The sequence below is a fragment of the Panicum virgatum genome, chromosome 5K (genome assembly GCF_016808335.1).
Source record: "Panicum virgatum strain AP13 chromosome 5K, P.virgatum_v5, whole genome shotgun sequence".
In the NCBI taxonomy this organism is placed as follows: domain Eukaryota; kingdom Viridiplantae; phylum Streptophyta; class Magnoliopsida; order Poales; family Poaceae; genus Panicum; species Panicum virgatum.
In genome coordinates, this window is record NC_053140.1 from 8,343,089 (window position 1) to 8,357,578 (window position 14,490).

General features: G+C 49.0%; 2 pseudogenes; both read right to left on the reverse strand.

The window, feature by feature from the left end:
- Positions 1 to 495: 495 nt before the first annotated feature.
- On the reverse strand, positions 496 to 7,344 carry LOC120709646 (annotated as a pseudogene).
- A 5,104-nt stretch (positions 7,345 to 12,448) lies between these two features.
- LOC120710480 lies at positions 12,449 to 13,999 on the reverse strand (annotated as a pseudogene).
- Positions 14,000 to 14,490: the final 491 nt, after the last annotated feature.

Consider the following 14,490-nt stretch of genomic DNA (forward strand, 5'->3'; position numbering starts at 1 on the left):
CACAACATAGGAGGAATCAGTTGGCCTGGCCAGCTTACAGACGACAGACAATTTCTGGCAAATCTCCCCGCCGAACGAAAACATGATCACGTTACAATTTCTGTCAGTTACGGATATCTAACATATCCCAGCCACAGCCATCCATCCCTCCATTGTATTCACATTCATCTCCCTTTGATTCTTCACATGTCGAAGTGGCTTGACGTCTGATCCAGGGACCGGACACGTTTTGGGAAGGAAAGGAAACTTGGGATTGACACAAGTGCAGGCACGGTAAACGAGGATGCATAACCGTGATGCATGTTCTCATCTGTTTCAGTATTCTTTCAGGTCAAACATGTTCCTGAGTACATAAGATCGCCAACCAGTGGATCCAGTAGCACAAGTCTATTTCAATATTCTTTCTCTCTTTTTTTTCGGGTAAATATTCTTTCATTTTAGCGTAGGCTCTGGCCTCTGGGAAGTGTACAATGGCACAAAATCTTGACGATCAGGTCACCCAAAGACCATGACCTTGGGCGCCTGAAACGAACATGGTATCATTTATGTCATTTTCGAGTGATTTTGGTGATCGAATGACAACGCAATCAATGTGACTAATATGATTGTTAAGATGACCATTCTCAGGCTTTTAGGTTTAAGTGATGACAAAGAGAGAAGATAGGCGTAGCTAGTCCTTAGTGGAACCCGGGGCCAAGGTGACCGTGATTGTGTTCACGGAAGAGACTTGGTGGCCGAGTAGCAATACTCTTAGTGAGTGCTACAACAACGTGGATGTAGGTGTGACTTTGTGGCTAACCGAACCACGGGATAAACACCCGCGTCAAAAGTTTGCTATCTCCTATCCCGCTCATTAACTTTCCGCATTTCATACTAGCAATTTGTGTGCCTTTACTTTCATAGAATAATTTCTTGATAGGAAAAGCCATAGGTTGCTAAACTCTTTTGGGATAGGGGTTTCACACTAGAACAACCTAGTTGCACATCTAAATAGCATGTTTTAGTTTAAATTTTATGCAAACTAGTTGGAACCAAATGTCAAAGTTTTTATTAGTGTCAAATTCACCCCCTCCCCCTCTTACAACACTAGAGCACCGGATCCTTTCAGCGCCAACCGGAGCAGCGGCTAGAGCGTGTCCGGCGCGAACTTAGCGCGCGAACAGGTTGCAGATCCTGTTCCTGGAGCCGTTGTAGAAGCACCGCCCGCCGCCGTCTTCCCTGATCCGGCCGACGAGCTCCGCCGTCACCTCCTCCGCCTCGTGGGTGTGCGGATGCATCCCCTGCGGCCGCTTCCAGTCGGCGTACGTGAGGGTCCGGTTGGCGTTGCGGCGGCCCCACCCCAGCAGGCTAAGCAGCGTCGGCAGGTAGTGCTCGTCGGTGAGGCAGCGCCACCGGCCGGCGCAGAAGCCGCGGAACATCCGGATGTAGGGCTCGTCGGCGACGACCTCGAGCTCCAGGGCGCGGTCCACCTCGAACCACTGCGCGCCCTTGCGCCAGTGCTCGACGGCGATGTTGGTGCGCTCGGCGAAGTACCGGTCGTAGCGCGCGCGGCAGTCGCCGCCGCCGTAGCTGTCGACGAAGCTGGTGGTGGAGCCGGTGAGGAAGGCGTGCACGGCGGTGAGGTTGCGGACGGGGATGCAGGCCTCCGACAGCAGCACAAAGCGCGCGTTGCCGGGGTCCAGGAGCGCGCTCGCCAGCAGCCGCCTCTCCGCCTCCACCAGGCTCACGTCTCCCCATTTCGTTTTCTGCAGCGAGAGATTGATGACGAAGAAGCTGCACAGCATTTTGTTTAATTGCTGCTTGATTTACCTGGCTCGGGATCATGCGGCCGTAGAAGACGGAGTCCGCAGGCGGCGAGCCGGTGTAGGAGGGGTCGGCGTGCACGTAATGGTGTAGAGCTCTTGGTGCCCGGCGAAGAACTTCTCCCACAGCGGCCGCAGCGGCAGGTCCCCTCTCACTAGGAACAGGAAGGCGATCTTGGGCACGCGGTGGTAGGGCGTGCGGTGGAGCTTGGGCGCCATCGACGCTCCCCAGAAGAGCTCCTCGTCGGTCATGTTGTGTATGACGCCGCTTGGCGGTAGGAAGCTCATCAGCCTCATCTGCGGCTTCTCTGGTGCTGCAGGCGGCGGCGGCGGCGGAGGTGCCGACGGCTTTGGAGAGGGCGGCGATGTCACGACGAAAGGGATGTTGAAGTAGGGAAACTTGGCTATGGACGCCATGCCCAGGACGAATCCCAAGGAGAGGAAGAGAAGCATGTGAACCACATACAGGAGCTTGCCGCCGGAGCGCGACGCCCGGGTGGGCTTGTTCGTGTCCAGTCCTTCATGGGCGTAGCCTCCCTCAAGCTACCGATACCAGCATGCGCGATGGAGATTGCAGCTTAATTTCTATGGTTATACTACTGCCGCTGCAAGTGGTCTACTCGCCCACTGTCCAGTGAGGCGACCATGTAGGCATGTACAACTTGCGCAAATTGGCATGGCTTGCTCGTGCAAAAGCTGGAGGGTATTGACTAAGCTCTTGCTTCATGATCAGTAAGATATAGAGCCTGTTCGGCTGGTAGAATGCATAGTATTCTGTGAGAGAGAATAAACCGTAATAAGCCAGCCGAGCACTGTTCATTGGGCCAGGCTCATAGCCAGGAAGCGATAATCAACTGCAAGATGCAACTGGAGACAATATAGCAACTGTTTTTCTTTTTGCTTTTTTGAAATGATGGCACCGATGCTTAAATTCCTCTCCATATTGTCACCACTGAACTTAATTTCATCTTCTTCCGAAATGGGGAAACAAAGCAAAAGCAGCACCCTTCCACATGTAACATTACATAATGAGAGTATGTAAACTTGTATACTGACGACACAGATAAGCTCACTCCTCGGAGCAAGATCTCATTCCGGAGTTAGAGCATCTCCAAGAGTTTGCTAAATGAGGTTGGCATCTTAAATTTGGCAAAATAAGAAAAAATAGCCTCCAACAGTTTGGCAACCAACTTGGCATTTTTGGGAACTTGGCAAATTCTACCCCTTCGACGCGCATATATGCACGCGCGGAAACGCTTTGGCATCGCGGTCTCCATCGTCTCCGCGACTCTCGGACGGAGGCGAAGCCCGTACAGACATGGCTGCTGCTTCCTCTTCTACCTCGCGCTCTCTCCTGTTGCAGTTGGTCGCCGACGACGTTGGCCGGCGCCGGTGTGGCAGCCCTGCCTAAATTAATCCGGCTTAAGTGCGCTAACCATCACCGAAACAGTAACTAGGGTTAACACGCACTTAAAACGGAGCAATCCGGCAGTGCTGTCGGGTAAAATCCCGATTAAACCACTTGAACAGGATCGACAAAGCAGTCCAGAGAATGCAACATTCCACAAATTTTACAGCACCGAGTATGAAATTAAATTAATAATACAAACCAAATTTGAATTTATAAAAGTGTAACAGAGTTCAAGTTTGACGAAAAACGAACAATGGTCTAGCGACGAAACCAGACGTCATGATGAAGCCCGTACATGACGTCAACCGTAACCTCCGATGCACAACCTGAAAAACAAAGCCACAAGCAAGGCTGAGTATACTAATACTCAGCAAGGGTTACCCGACTAAGGGTATACTTAGCCCTTTATCTAGACATGCAAGGCTTTTGGCTTGAGGGGTTTGTTTTGCCGAAAAGCAGTAAAGAGTAGATCCTTAATTGCAGGTTTTAGCTTTCAGGTTCTAGTTCAATTAACCATTCTAGGTGAGCATCTATCCAATAGCATACATGGTGGGAAACATTTATCTTTCATCAACCAACCAACCATATTCATTATCATCATCATCATCTTTCACTTCTTACTCTATGTGAAAAAAGGGTTAAGCAGTCTCATTGTCCGTGAGCGGTGGAACGATTCGAATCGATTTTGTTATCCTGGCCAGGCAGACCTAAACACAAGTCACGTGGTTACTCCCAGAGTCACACATGCAATTTTTCCCTTCAATTCCCGCTTCACGGAACAGGCCCACCGCCTTCGACTACAGAGCCCGGCTCTGCACCCGTCATCCCAGATGAGACCAAAGTCAAGACAGTGGGAAGGTATGTTCCGGCCGCGGTTCAATCCAGTACTTAAGCTTACTGATTACCATATTCTCGGCATGTGATTAGTACGTTTAAACGCTTAACCACCACTACCACACACTGCGGCCTTAGCATTTTCTTCACTAAACAGACGGTGTCTCATCCAGAAACATAGTACCCTGACCCCGCCCGTAGACCTTATATTCTGCAGTATGTAGTAGAGAACCTATTATCTCGCGAGCGGCAGGAAACCACTCGATTTTTACCGGTCCTAATTAGCAGGGCATCTACTCGCAATTAACTTCTAGTAACCGGTACCTGGGTACCTAGGATCATGCATCTAAGGTTCCAGTCAACTCCTGTAAACGTAAATGCATAGATACATAATAGTAACATAATTTGAACAGCATTTAAAATACTGGGATTGATGCACCGGGGCTTGCCTGGGATTAACACTAGGTCAGTGTTAGTTAGAGAATACTTGCTCGACGAACATCTTCCTTCGGTCGTGCACATCGGGATCCGTCCGTCCATCTTCTGGATGTGTCCACCATTCACCGTCTTCTGGCTCGACTCCAACGTCGCGTCCTTCTCGTGATTCATCCATCGTACCTAAATGAAATGCAACAATGCATATGTATGAATGCACATTTTCGAGTTGCTCAACAATGTAGATGTTACTATTTTTCCTTCACGATGAAGTTGTAGTCCAACATAAAGCGAGTTGGATGTGAACTTCTTAATTAACATCTCCTGGGCAGTCATTTATAGAGTAGCAATTCTATCTATACTAACTCATAAAAGAGTTGGGTGTGTTGCTTTTCTTTTATTTTAGTACAGAAAAATGCATAAAAGGTGTTTTTCATCATATTAACACATGGAAAACAAGAGAAACTATAACTAAAGCTAAAAGCATAGAATGTTGCTGATATTGTTATGAGAGATGCTTTACTGGGTCACTAGTGTGTAGTAAAATTTTCAGGTCATTTGATGTGACAAATAAATCATAAAAACTCATGAATCTATCACTACTAGTGTACAAAAACAAATATCTAGGGTAAAGAATGCAAGTTCTGGTAATAAAATTTTACCAGTATGTTAGATTGCTTAAGATGAGATTGTGGTAAAGTTTTCATAATTTATTGAGATATACAACAAGCATAGGAATTTAGATTCCTTTCCTAGGCATATATCTAACTAAAAATCTACAGAGTAAACTACTTAGTTTCAGCAGCTAAACCTTTACAGGCATGTTCATGTACTGAAAACTAAGTTCTAGTAAAAATATGAGAATTTTCTAATGAAGAAAATTAGGGTTTTTGATTTACAAAGTTTATTCATGAATAAAACAAGAGAACTAGTTATACATTACTAAAAATTCCCAAAATTTTTCTATAGTATCTAGAAACAAAGGTAAGACTGTAATAAAAATTGCAGCTCGATAAAACTAGTATAGAATCTTGTGGATTTAAATCTATTTAAAATAGGCATAAACCAAAATCTAATGAAACCTATAGCTAGATTTGTCAAAATGTTCTCAAATTTTTACAGTAATATATTCATCTATGGTGTAGCACACTGTCCAAAATCTAGCCTTAGCTCATGAATACAATAGGAGATACATTTGTGTGCTATTTATTCTAATCTTTATCCTAGATTAAAATATAAACATAATATGAACATGTGACTATAACAAAAGTTGTAGGTTTTGATTAAGGATTCCAAAACATTTTAGTTTGCATTTTTATGATTTTCTAAGATTTTATATGGAATTTACAAGTTTGCTGTTTTTGAGTTCATGGCGTTTTTGCGCTTGGCCCCCTGGACTTCTGTTTCTTCTCAGCGCGGGTCCTTGGTCGGGTGAGGAACAGAGGAGGTAGGGCGCAGCTTTTCCCGGCGAGGAGAGGCTTCGGCAGTGGGGGCCCCACTGGGGAAAAGCGAGAGGGGCACAAGAGCTACCTTTGGAGGGGCTTGGGGCTCGCGGACGTGGACTGTGGTGGCCTCGCGGCGGAGAGGGGCGGCTGGCGGTGGTGGAGCTCCGCGGCGACGCTGGTCCAGTGAAGGAGGGGCGGAGAGGAATGGTTGGAGAGCTTCGGGGTGGGGTGGGGGACCGATTCCGAGGGCTATCTCGGGCGGAGGAGGGTTGGGGAGTGGAGCTCCGCGGCGAGCTGCTCGCGGTGGCGCTAATGGTGGGCGGCGGCGGCTCTGGACGCCGGGGAAACACGGGCAAGCGCTCGGAGCAGGAAGGAGAGTGGAGGGGGAGGTAGAGAACTTGCTTGCGAAGCAAAAGGGAAGGGTGGCGAGCAGGGCAGAGGATGAGGCGCGGGTAGGCCGGCTCGGCACGTCGTCGTCGTGGCGGTTCGGCGTCCATTCTCGGCGTGCGTGCAGGGAACGGCGACGCGTGGCGAGGTCGAGAGGCTTCGGGAGAAACCAGGGACGGGGAAAGGGCTGGGGACGCGACGAGAGCGCGGCACGCGGCCGGCGGCCTCGGCGTTCGGCGTCGACGGCGTCACTGGGAAAACAGAGAAGGAGATGGAGTGAAGGCAAACTCGTAAATAACTCAAAATTCCAAAACTTCATTTTGTAAACTCAATTTTTCTCCATTTTCTTGACCTCAAATGAAAAACTCTTGAATACCAAAATTGTTCAAAATTTCGAGATCTACAACTTTTGTTTTAGGCAAAAGTTCATTTGAAGCTTCCTTTGAAAGTTAAAATTTGAAACTTGAGTGCATTTGAAAAGGTACTATATACTTCGGAATTCAAAATTTTCTCCCATTGTTGTGTGATAACTCGAAAAACTTTGAACACAAAAGTTGTTCATCTTTTTGAAAACCTATAACTTTGGTTTTGGGCAAAAATTCATTTGAGCAACAGTTTAAAATTCATTTTTAATACCTGTTCGTTACGTTTTGAAAGATGATTTAAACGTTTGAAAGCTGTAATTTGAAGAACTCGTCATTTCATGTGTAAAACTTCATTTTCTCCCCTTGACCTCAACTAAACTTTGGTTTACCATGATGTTAATGAGATGCCTAATCAATTTCATATGCACACGTGCCTCGGTTCAAAAGTTATTCAAGTGTTCTCCCCTAGGTTCAAACACACACATACATATAGACATTCATGCATACACATGCATTAATTCAAGGTTTCCTATTTAATGATGCAGGATTTGGTTCTAATTACCCTAAATTGGCTATTTAAAAACCTGGGCCGTCACAGCCAGCCGCTCCACGCACCTGACCGCCGGCTTCACCCGCGTGAGGCTGACGGAGTCGCAGTCCGCCATTGCCGCCGCCGTCTTCCAGCTCGCCGTGGAGCTCCCCTTTCCGACCCTCCTCCTCCCAAGCTAGATTCCAAAATCGGTTCCCCTAGCCTCTGTGAAGCCCTTCCTCCTGTCCTCCCTCGCCACCGGCTTCACCCGCGTGAAGCTGACGGAGTCGCGGTCCGCCATTGCCGCCGCCGCCCTCCAGCTCACCGTGGAGCTCCCCTTTCTGACCCTCCTCCTCCCAAACTAGACCCCAAAATCGGTTCCCCAAGCCTCCGTGAAGCCCTTCCCCCTGTCCTCCCTCGCCGCCGGGGCCCCTCGCTGCCGGATTTCGGCCGGCCATGTCCGCCCCTCCCCTGAACTCCGGCCAGGGATCCATTTGCAATCGCCCAAAAGGATCCAGGGGCCCAACCGCAAAGGTTGTGTTCTTGTGGGCCTTTCTTTCATTTTGCCAAGTCCAAAATAGCAAACTCTTGGAGATAGCTTTTTTTTACATATATTTTAGCAAGTTGCCAAATCACAAATTTTGCCAAGTTAATTTTGGCAAACTCTTGGAGATAAGCATCTCTAAGAGCTCTTTTAAATGACTTTGTATCAGTAAAAATAGCAAAGGGCACTAAAAACCAGCTTCCAACAGGTCTTCTAAAATCCTCCGCTGGCTTTCTCCTTCTCCATCCCGTGAAAGCCGGTAGCCATGTTTGCCCGTCCCCGCCCGCTCGCCATCGGAGCTTCCCGCGCGCGCTCGCCGTCCCACGCGCCCATTTTGGCGGCTTCCTGTGCTGACCCCTCTCGCTTGTCCACAAATTGCCGCGCGCCGCCCCGCCATCTACCGAGCCGCCCTGTCAGCAGTTCTTTCCTCGCCGGCGCCAACCTCTCTCCCAGCTACCTCCCCGTCGCGCTGCGGCCCCCCTCTCGCTACTCCCGCCTCCTCGCGCCGCCGCCGCTCGTTGTCGACATGTACAGACGGCCGCGCCCTGCCGTAGATGCGCCTACGAGCCGCTTGTACCCTCTTCGCCGGCGCCGCTCCCGCGGCCTGCTGCCCTCGCAGCGGATCTGCTCCCATGCGCTGCCCTCCTCGCGCCAGCGCCGGTCGTCTCGACGCCTCTTGAGGAACCCACGTTTGCTTATCCTCCATCGAACTTCAGTGGCCAGATGCGTGAGGATCTGCTCAATGGTGAGCAATTCCTACGGGATGGCTGCAGTGGTGAGATTTCAGCTTTATTCTTGTTGTGCCTATGTACCTGATGCTTGTTCTATGCAAACTGCCATATATTCTTAGCTTATTAGCATATGAATGGTATGGTTAAAATGCTGGATTAAATAGCCTATGAGTATTCAGTATCTATTTGAGATTGTTTGAAACACCCACTGCGACCTGCACAATTTTAAAATCTGAACATCAGTAAAACATCAACACATTTAGGAGATGCCTGAATTAGTGAGAAGCAAGAGTAAAGTTTATAGTAGCACGCCACCTATCAGGCTTGCATACCACTCAAACCAATTGACTTATCAGGTTCAGTTTGAAACTGTTTTGTTCCGGTGAAGGTTTGCTGATCCTGTGTGCACTATTTCTGTCAATATCTCAATCAAAATAGATTGTTGTCATTTTCAGTTCAGTTCTGAACCTGATTATCAGATACACTCGTATAGGTTCATGATAGTTACTGGTAGTTCCAATCCAATTGCTTGTCAATGGGAAGATCTGTGTCCTGATATTGAAATGTATATTGTTTATGTTCTTGTTGTGGCAGGTGATATGGGTCCAGGGTCATATTTCAGCGACCTCATAAATCTGCCTGTACAAGAGTCTCAAGATCATGGTCCTGCAGCAGCTAAAGGATCCCAGGGAAGAACAAAAAATTTCAGAGATGATGAGGACAGACTGCTTGTGTCTGCTTGGCTAAATGTGGGCATGGATCCTATTCGGGGAGTTGATCAATCACAAACCTCCTATTGGGAAAGAATCCATGATTATTTCCATGCTAACAAGTCATTCGAGTCAGATCGTACACAAGGTTCTTTAATGAATCGATGGTCCACTATACTACATGATGTCAATATTTTTTGTGGATGTGTGACCAGGATTGAGGATAGAAATCAGAGTGGTTGTTCAGTTGATGACAAGGTAAATATTTTCCTTGCAAACAAATAATTGTCTTTCATGTGATCCTGTTGCAACTAAAACTTTTCATGTCTATGTACAGATTGCAGCAGCATGTGCACTGTTCAAGTCAGAAGACAAGAAGCATAGGAATTTTTCCTTGATGCATTGTTGGAGAATTCTGAAGGACCAGCCCAAGTGGATAGAAAGACGCAAGCAAATTGGAGGACCAAAAGCAACTAGTAACAAGAAACAGAAGACAAAAGAAAACTCTTCTCCGTCATCACATATACCCGTACTCACAACTGGTAGTAGCGGTGTTGATGCAGCACCAGCTCAAGATTCTTCAAAAAGACCGGATGGAACCAAGACAGAGAAAAAGAAGCTACGCCAACGTTCGACCATCGAAGCATTGGACTATCTTGTGGCAAAGATGAAAAAAGATGATGCCGATCAAGAGAGTATAAATCTGGGTGGTAATTCCACAGGTGCTCGATCAAATCTGCCTGAAGCCAAGTGTGGGTTTCCTTATTCTTGATGTTCTTGTAATTCTGAATAAAAGCTTCTAGTTCTGGTGCTTCATTATGGGATACTGTCACCTTTACTCCCATGTCGTTATAGTCGCAATCATATTCATCAGTGTACTCATTTCTCTCATCTTCAACAGTCATGTTATGCATTATGATGCAAGCCCTCATAATATTCCCTAGCGAGTCTTCATCCCACAAGCGAGCCGGCCCACGAACAATAGCAAACCGAGATTGTAGGACCCCAAATGCCCGTTCAACATCCTTTCTACAAGCTTCTTGTGCCTTTGCAAAATATTTCTTTTTATTACCTTGAGGCTCTGGAATAGTCTTCACAAAAGTGGCCCACGATAGATATATGCCATCTGCTAGATAATAACCCATAGAATAATCATTGCCATTGATGTTGAAATTAACTTGTGGACCTTCTCCCTCAGCAAGCCTTGCAAATATACGAGATCTTTGAAGCACATTGATATCATTGTGTGAACCAGGCATACCAAAGAATGAATGCCATATCCAGAGATCTTTAGAAGCAACTGCTTCAAGTATAATTGTTGGCTCCTTTTTATGTCCATGGTACATACCGTGCCATGCAGTAGGACAATTTTTCCAGGTCTAGTGCATACAATCTATGGACCCAAGCATACCAGGGAAATCTCTGTTGGCTCCAATTGCCGTAATCTAGCGGTATCCTATTCATTAGGCAATCTCATGTACTCTTGTCCAAAAATTTCAACGACAGCGACTGTAAACTTTCTGAAAGCTTCTAAAGCGGTACTCTCACCAATACGAATGTACTCGTCCAAAGCATCAGCCGCGACGCCATAAGCTAGCAGCCGAAATGCTGCCACAACCTTCTGCAGACAAGATAGTCCTAGGGTACCAGCCGCATTCCGCTTCTGTACAAAATATTCATCATGCTCCTCAACCTCAACAGCATTCATTATGCGTATGAATACATGTCGTTTCATCAGAAATCTATGTCATGACATAATTAAAAAATTATCTACATTTATAAAACAAGTCATAAAAAATAACGATATAAATTTTAGGCACAAATACTAACCTGCATCTAAAAATCTTTGGTCCAAAAGTAGGTTTATCCGAGAAATAGTCTTTATAAAGAAGATCATGGTGTAATAGTCTTTCACGATCCACTACTTCATATTCCACAATGGAACCAATTCGACCCGGATGATTAAGCGTATCCTCAACTATCAAGTGTGAGGCAACAGAAATAATAGCTTTCCTCTCATCATCCGAAGATGAGGAATCAATGATTTCATCCATTCCAGACTGATTGAATTCATCATCTGAATCCATAGTCTAGGATGTTGTTGTCTAATACCCAATCAACCACGCAAGATTTCAGTCTGCATTCAAAACATGGCTCATCAAAAAACGGCTTCAATAATGCAATATGGATTGAAGGCGCTATATGGTAGTCAGCACGTACCTGAATTCAATTTGATGGAACGTCCTGCAGCAGGTGGTCGCTGTGTCGCCGATCGTCCACGTGCAGGCGGCGACAGGGATGGTGCCTTTGCGGCGTACAGGAAGGATTGCGGTGGCGGCAGTGCGATGGGTGCGGTGTCGATCGTCGTTGCCGTTCACGTGGACGCGATGAGGGTGTCGCAGCTTCAACGTGAAGGCGCCGGCGGCGACATGCGATGGTGCCTTCGCGGAGGGATCGCAGTGGCGGCGTCGCGGGATCGCGGCGGCGGCGTTGCGATGGGCGCAGCGGCGGGCATGGAAAGGAAAACGATCGGATGGAATAGGATGACGTGGAAGTAGTTTTGAATATAGCAAATCATGTTTTATTTAGTCTCTTGGATTACCCTATAGAATTAGATGGTTTTTTTTGCAAAGAGAGTATAATCACCAAATTTACATAACATAATAGAAGACCTTTTGGAGATGTTCTAAGGGCGATGATGGATTTGCGAGATGGGGATCGGGAACTACAGTTAGCGAACCCTAAATCACCGCTGCTGCCCGCCGCGCGCATGCTCATCTGGCCGTCGGGTCTGCCCGAGCTCGGTCAGCCTTGGCAACGGGCAAGAGGGAATGGGTGAGAGGGGCGTTGGGCCAGCGGGAGCGTGGGCTACCTGGTGGAAACGGATGGGCCAAATGTGGGCTCAACACGGAAGTCACAGCTCGAGAAGATCAGGCCCATATTTGCTCCAGAATACGCATTTCCATTTTTTTTCCCGCCAGGAAACGGGTATGCCGTTTGCAACCGGAGTGGGCCTCTAGCGTGTCCGGTCTAACCTTATCCCACGTTGAGTCGTTGACGCAAACACACCTGCCACAGCCGGAGTAGCTCTGCAAGCAACGGGGTTCCACAGCCACGTGTTCCTGTTAACGAACTACACGATAGCTCACCTGTTCAGGCACACGTCAGCAGAAGCTTCGAAATTTTATTCTTACCTGTTGCATTGGTACTACACATCACGCATCCTGACAATTCCTCCGTAATTTTCAAAAAAAAAAACATCCGAAAAGCGCATGCAGGCACTGCGACACACCGACCTCGATCTCGTGTCACTGTCACCCGAACCCCAGGACCGTGGGCGCCAGCCGGAGCAGCGGCTCGAGCGTGTCGGGCATGAACTTGCGCGCGAACAGGTAGCACACCCCCGCTCGCGGCGTCCCGGTACGCGCTGCAGTTGGCCCCCGCGCGCTCCCCGCTCCGGATCTCCCCGATGAGCCCCGCCGTGACCTCCCCCGCCCGGTGCGCGTGCGGGTGGAACCCCGTCCGCCGCCGCCGGTCCCAATCCGCGAACGTGAGCGTCCGGTTGGCGCCCCGCGGCCACGCCAGCGCGCCCAGCAGCGTCGGCAGGTAGTGCTCGTCCATCAGGCAGGCCCGCCGCCCCGCGCAGTGGTCCCGGAACGTCGGGAAGTAGGTGCCGTCGGCGACCACCTCCAGCGCCAGGCCCCGGTCCGCCGCGAACCACTGCGCCCCCTTGCGCCACCGCGCGGCGGTGATGCCGTGGCGCGCCGCGAACACCGCGTCGTGCCGCGCCGGCGTCGCGACCGACTCCACGAAGCTCGTGTCCGTGGCCGCCAGCACGGCGTGCACGGTGGTCAGGTTGTAGAGCGGGATGCACGACTCCGAGAGCAGCACGAAGCGCTCGTTGCCCAGGTCCAGGAGCGCGTTCGCCAGCAGCCGGCGCTCTGCTGCCACCAGGGTGATGTCTCCCCACATCGTTTTCTGCACCCATGCATGCGCTCACCGAAGTTACATTTATATAAATATAAATATAAATATAAATATAAAGTTCGTTGCCTTGAAAGTGAAGCGTGAGATCGACAACGAGAAGACGTGTGCTCAGATTGCTGCTACGTGTACGAATCTACGGTTGATTACCTGGCTAGGGATCTTGCGGCCGTAGAAGACGGAGTCCGCCGGCGGCGAGCCGGTGTAGGAGGGGTCGGTGTGCACGTAGATGGAGTAGAGCCCCTCGTGCCCCGCGAAGAACTTCTCCCACAGCGGCCGCAGCGGCAGGTCCCCTCTCGCCAGGAACAAGAAGGCGATCTTGGGCACGCGGTGGTACGGCGAGCGCCGGACCTTGGGCGTCATGGACGCCCACCAGAGCAGCTCCTCGTCGGTCATGTTGTGCGTCACGGTGCTCGGTGACAGGAAGCGTATCGGCCCCGGTTGCCGGTTGGTCGTCGGTGATGGTGGCGGTGGAGGTGGTGGCGGCGGTGCAGGAGAGGGCAATGGCGCAACAAAATGGAGGTACAAGTTTGGGAACTTGGAGTTGTAGGTCATGCCGAAGACAACACCCAGGGAGAAGAGGAGAAGCATGGGCACCACATTGAGGAGCTTCCCGGCTGTGTGAGACGCCGCCGGGATGGTTTGCTTTGTGTCCTTCATGGCTCGATCGGCCTCAAGCTCGCAGCATGACTGAGAGAAAGACAGCTGCTCTCCCGACGACCTCTGCTATTCCACTGCCTCAACCAGATGGAACCTCTCGCATTAATACACGCGCTCCCACAGCTCCAGCTTTGCTTGCTCTGCAGATTATTAGCGATGGCTTCAACCTGAAAATGCTACTCCGTATTAGCGTTCACGAACTCTTTTTTTTTCATTGTCAGTAGGGGATCTGATGTTTAAACTATCATTCAATTTCGCTGCTGATTTTACTCCCCATTTTTCAAAGAAAGGAAAAAGGTAGAAACAACATGGAGTGGTAACAGAGACACTCTGGAGTGACACGGCCATGCGTAGGAGTGACAACAGATATCGCGCTTTGCCGCGCCTGCTCTTAGCATTTTTATATTGGTCCAGGTCAACGTATTCGCGGTAACAAGACGTCAAGGCGGCACAAGCCTGAAGATGCTCATTTTTTAGTATGCCACTTCGGTCCAGCGCTAAATTCAGATTCAGTTCAATTTGGATGAAAATCCTAACAATTTATATCCTAATCCCATACTTTCCAAGCCCTAATCTGGGCACTTTCCTGTTACGCTTTTCCGCTTATTTCATAGGCTGGTCATTTCAAGAAGCCGCAAATTTGTTCGATGCAA